Source organism: Carassius auratus, chromosome 3, assembly GCF_003368295.1.
Source record: "Carassius auratus strain Wakin chromosome 3, ASM336829v1, whole genome shotgun sequence".
Classification (NCBI taxonomy): domain Eukaryota; kingdom Metazoa; phylum Chordata; class Actinopteri; order Cypriniformes; family Cyprinidae; genus Carassius; species Carassius auratus.
The window spans coordinates 13,416,611-13,422,614 of NC_039245.1; positions in this window are offsets into that span (position 1 = coordinate 13,416,611).

The window sequence follows — 6,004 nt, forward strand, 5'->3', positions numbered from 1 at the left end:
TGTATGACCTAAAGTAAATAACTGATTTCAAACTCCAAAGTAAAAGATCACAAGGATGCACAACTATGAAGTGTGTATTTTTTTCAATAATTTTTGGAAGTTTATCTATGTCTATTTGAAATTAAATTTAATATTTTAATACTCACCTCCTTCTGTAAGCTGTTGCTCCATGGAATTCTCTGAACCTTCTGAGAATGCAATTTTTTTAGAAACCAGATAGTGTCTACTATTAGTTTGTGAAAAATTCTCTATTTTCTCTCTAAGATTAGCAGGAGTGCTGCTTTTCTTGAGTTGGTAATGTCTGCTAGAACATTTTTTTATCATTTCCTTTATAACATCATTGACTTCAGTCGGCTCACTGTCTGATTCTTGTATGCTGAGTACCATGGTATGTTCATAAACCTTGTCGGAGAAAGAGTGCAGCACCTTCTCCACATGCTCTTGATCTTCTCTTGAACACTGATCATTTTTGAGGACCAGAATGATCACGTGTGGTCCTGGATCAGACAGATACATACACTCTTTCACTGCCTCTGTGATCTGATGATCTGAGAGATGTGGCTGAAGCAGGTGAGGAACGTTTACGACTGACTTGAGCATTCCTCTTTGTTTCTGCACTTGATCTGGAGCCTCACTGTCAAACATTTTTTGACCTAATATTAAGTTTCCTACTCTGCAGTTTTCTGACAAGCTCTTGCCCAGCAGAACAATCCGCAGATCACGCACTGAAGCACACACTGTTATGAAAAAAACTGGTTAGAGTTTCAGAATCAGAAATAACTATATTTATCAAGTGGGTGCAAACAACAAATTCTAAAGTTTAGTTGAAATACTTACGTCTGGGAGGTCTCTCCTTACTGTGGCTTCTTCTGGGAGAAGTCTGCACAAGCACTGCTGAAGAGCAAAAAGCATTACAACAAAGCTTTAAATAGACTGAAACAGTTGTATACTGGGCTTTATAAAAAGGTGCAGAATTAAATACTAATGCTAAGTGCATTGTGTAGGGAAATAAAAAATAAAAATAAAACTGTTTGATGTCCAAATTCCAATTACAAGGGTTGCATCTCAATCCGCTCCTGAGCTTGTGAATCAGTAGATCATGTACACCAATTGTTAAGTTTCCTGACTCACTGCATGTTGGGACAGTGATGACTTGAACTCCAGTGATATGACAACATACGGCATCAGCGGACAACATAGTAGTCAAAACATGAATTAATAAACAACTGACAGGACTGATCTAATTTTTATCGAATTTTTTATTCTCTTTAAACACTTAATTCTGTTGCATGTTCTTATAACCGAATATTAATTACAAATGTTAATTAGATGTGTTCAATTTCTGTCTAGCAAGGTGTTTAAGTTGAAATATGCTAAAACACGTCAAGTCATAGGGTCTCATTCATGAAACACGAGCAGAACGAATTTTTGTGTAAATCGCGTGTAAAGTGGTTTTGGCGTAAATTTTCGGATTCATTAAAACGTTCGTATTTTCCAAATGTTAGTTGGTACGAAAGAAATCTACACCTGCTCCCAGCCACGCGTAAATAATAGTGCGTTTAACGTCTGAACGTTTTGCTCATTAATACGGCTGCATTTTAATTCATAATCGGGTACATATTTACACAGCATTTTGAAAAAAATATTATATATATTAATTACATACGATTTTTCTTTTAACTTTTATTATGAGAGCCAGTAATAGCCCTTACGGAAATTAACCATGGTTTTACTACAAATGAAACCAAAAAAACATGGTTACTATAGTTAAACCATGGTAACCACAAATTAACCATGGTTTTGCTATATTAACCATAGTTTAACCACGGTATATTTAGTAAATCTGTGGTTAGACAAATGGGAGTCAATACGCCAAAAAACCATGGGTTACTACAGTTTTACTATAATAAAACCATGGTTATTTTTCGTAAGGGAGGATATGTAATATGCTGCCAAACTTCCTTTTTTTAGGACCTGATACGCCACTAGTACGCTTGAAAATAAAATGTGGCATTTTGAATGAACTTCTGATAATAAAACTTCAATTTCTGCAGCTGAGAAATGTTTCTTTTTCAGTCGCTTTTGAGAAGACATGTTGAAATCCTTCGTTTGGTGTCATAATATGATGCTCATATATAGTTATCAGTCGGATTTAATGGGCGGGATTTATGGTAATTGAGAGTGAGCGTGCACGCGCGTCCCATTTACGACTGATTGGAATTCATTAACACACACACACATTTCACTATCACATCTGACGTTTACGAAGTTTTTGTGAATCAGGAGAAGAGTTTTCGGGAAGTTCTCTTTACGCGCAAATCACTCAGATATTTACTCGTATATTTACGAATGTTTCATGAATGAGACCCATTATGTTTATCAAACTGGCTTATGTGGTTTATGTTTCGCGCTTCAGAAATGTGACATTATTTCCGGGAAGGGAGCATAATGAGTGCCTATGCTCCCTAATTTTCATGGTACATTGTGGGATTTTTCAGAGAACAAACATTCCAGTGCTCTGGAAAGATTTCATGGTTAAGACTCCTGATCAGTGCCCTTACTACTGAACAAGGGAGCTGATTGAGTGTGCCCAAGTATTTTATAGATTATTTGATTATATATTGATTACATTACCTATCAGCCCATGGCTGTAACTAATGATATTGTTTTGAATATAAGACAACCCTGATTATAAGACTACCCCCTTTTTCAAAGATGTAGCTTTTGGCAAACACATTTTAAATTTATTTGGCACCAACTATTGTTGCGGGTATATTATTTACCTGTAGGAGTATAGACACTGAACATTGTGAGCACACAGTAAATTACTGTTAGTTCAGAATGTTTTTCCAGAAATGAATTCAGATCCACTGTGCTAAACTTCAGAAAAGCACAACCAAGCAGTAATTATTCATGCCTAAAAATTACTAATGAAAAAATATCTCCATTCTGCTCTATTTGTTCTGACATTGGTGTTTCTTTGTATGGCAACATTAAAAATTGGAGCGTTCTGGTGTTGCAACCCGCCATCAATCTGCATATAAATAACACAACTTTACACTTTCCAATTGCGTGTAACACCAATACTTAACTTCGGTGGAGCGCAGAGTCTCATTTATAAACGTGTATGCACAAAATAGGCATAGAAAATGTGTACGCAATTTCCACACACATATTGGGATTTCTAAAAAATAAACTTGCCGTAAATATATACACAATGTATGGACATTTTACACCATGCGTACACACTCTTTTTCCTGAAATGAAAAAAATGAATAAACAACGATTTTAAAATCTATTTTCATTTCGACACATTTACATTTAAATATTCCACTCTCATTAATGGAGATAATCACTGAAATTACATAATTTCATAATGCACAAGTTAAAAATTATATGAATTTAGACATATTTAGTGGATGTGCTTAATCACTTTATCTGTGGCATGTTGTTTTAGTGACAATGAGGAGTGCTATAGGTGCACAATAATTTATCTTCAAACTAAACTGCATATCTCATGTTATTAGAAAATATTTTAATGACAACAATGATCAATGAAGTACAATTGTGAAAAAAAAAATTGTTCCTGTAGCTCAATTGGTAGAGCACTTTGCTATCAAGCGCAAGGTTGGAGGGTCGATTCCCTGGGAACACATAATATGTAAAAGTTGATAGCCTGAATGCACTGTAAGTCGCTTTGGATAAAATGCATACATTTATTTAATCTATTTATTTTAATTCAATACTGTGGCAGACACTGCTGGATTCACTGCTATATCGTCTTGTTTGAATAGGTCCAGTGATAATATCTTACTGTACAACCACAGCTGCACAGAGGTGTTGATGCCATGTGAAGTAATCTCTACAACATTATGAAAAATACCACTGTAACTTGAAGAAAATGGTAATTTGCATGTTTTCTTTTTAAAATGTTCACCTTTCAGCAAAGCTACACAAGTTAAATTTGATTCGAATTGTTTAAAACAATTGAAATACTATTTGGCCAGTGGAAAAGAATGAGATCAACTCTATTCTAAAATATTTAACTGAGAATAATTTTAAACAGTTTAGTTTTTATTAGGGATGCACCAAATCCAGATTTGTTGGGTTCGGCTGAATACCGAATCCACTGTTTAAGATTCGGCCGAATCCGAAACCGAATACCGAATCCTACTCGCATACTCATTCCATTAACACAGTAAAACACATTAATGAAGTAAACAACGTCCACAGAAGTGTATTTTTTATTTTATTTTAACTGTAAAAAAAAAGAAAAAAAAAAAAGATTAGCAAACATTATGCCAGGATGACAAGTGGGAAAAACTATTTTGACAATTACCATAAGCCTATGCTTACCCAAGTACAAACCAAAACCTTTCAATAAATGTGCAACAATGCAAAGAAAAGTGTTATTCTTTTCTTTTTTTAAAAGAAACTGAAATTAATGTTACTGAACATTTACTCAAACATGGATAGGAAGATTTAGATTAGATTTACGATTAGAAGAGTAGCCAAATATTACGAAAAATATTACGGAAGATCACACACATCTCCTGCGTCATAATTAAATTAATGTAAAACCTCTAACCTTTCACATTAAAATTCCTTAAAAAAAAAACAAGACGCTCTGCATTAACAGGTGTAAGACGGTTGCGAGTGTGGGAACCAATGTCCTCAGCAGTACTGAAAAGTCTTTCACTTGGCACAGATGTTGGTGGCACACAGTGGAAATCGCTGCCGGTTTGTCTTTCCCAACTGAAAACGCATTAAAGGCTCACCGAGAAAAACGCTTATCTCCACGTCAGCGCCCAATGTGACTGGCTCTGTATTGCTACAGAACGGCCCTCATTTAAACACCATCACGTAATCAACGGCCATGTGACGTCGACCAGCGTAGCGCAAGCCTAGGGTTCGGTGGAAAAAAAATCTAAGGTTCGGCAGTATTGCTTTAATAATTTCAGTGTTTCTGCAACACGTTGGCAGTGTTGGGAAAGTTCACTTTCTACATGAACTAGTTCAAAGTTCAGTTCACAAATTTTAAAATGAACTAGTTCAGTTCATAGTTCAAACTACAAAATTTTTGTAAAAAAATCTATAAGTTCACTATAAGTTCACAGTTCCAAAAATGAACTAGTTCATAGTTCTTTTTTTACGTTTGTTGCTGCGAGCTATTTTTTTTTCAAAATTATTGCCACAGCCATTATTGCCACAGCCCATATAGAATCACAGACAGCAATTATTTTATCAATTTTAACAATGAAGCTATGCGTCAGATTTCATCTTCATATCCAATTTTGAATCCTTATCCAACCAGGGTTTACATTAGCATTGAGGGGACAGCATTTCCCCATTGTTGCTTTAATGCTTTGTCTCCCATTCTCAGCGACCTTGTCATAAACATCATAAAATTATTTTAAATGATCATACGCCTTCTTGCTACATGCTGCTGTCGCCTCCATGCTCTTTTTTTTTTTTTTGATTACGCATCACGCATGCGGCTGATGGCGGTGCGACACTGGTGGTGTTGCCAGATTGGGTGTTTTTCCGCTACATATTAAGACCCGTTTACGGTGTGTTTTAGCCAGGTTTTCGCCTGGAAGGCTCTATATCTGGCACACTATTGAACAAGTTGACCTGAGAGAGCGTGCCGTTCACAGACACCAGAATGAACGAGTTCACAGTAACGTTCATCAGGCATTAATACAGCACATTCAGTTCACGTTCGCCCAAAATATGAACGAGTTCATGAACTATCGTGTTATGGAAATGTTATAACTCCATATAGAAGACAGAAAAAAGCACACTTTTTTGCACAGGCCTATCTAAGTGGTTAATGGTCCCACCTAGTGATCAACTGTAAAAAATAACAAATTTTACCTCTTCCCAAAAGGGAAAACCACAAATAATCAAGAATGCATGATTATATGGTGTCATGGCTTTGCAATCAAAAAATGTCTTTATATTGGAAGTCAATGAGGCAAAAACAGCCACGAACAGTATATGA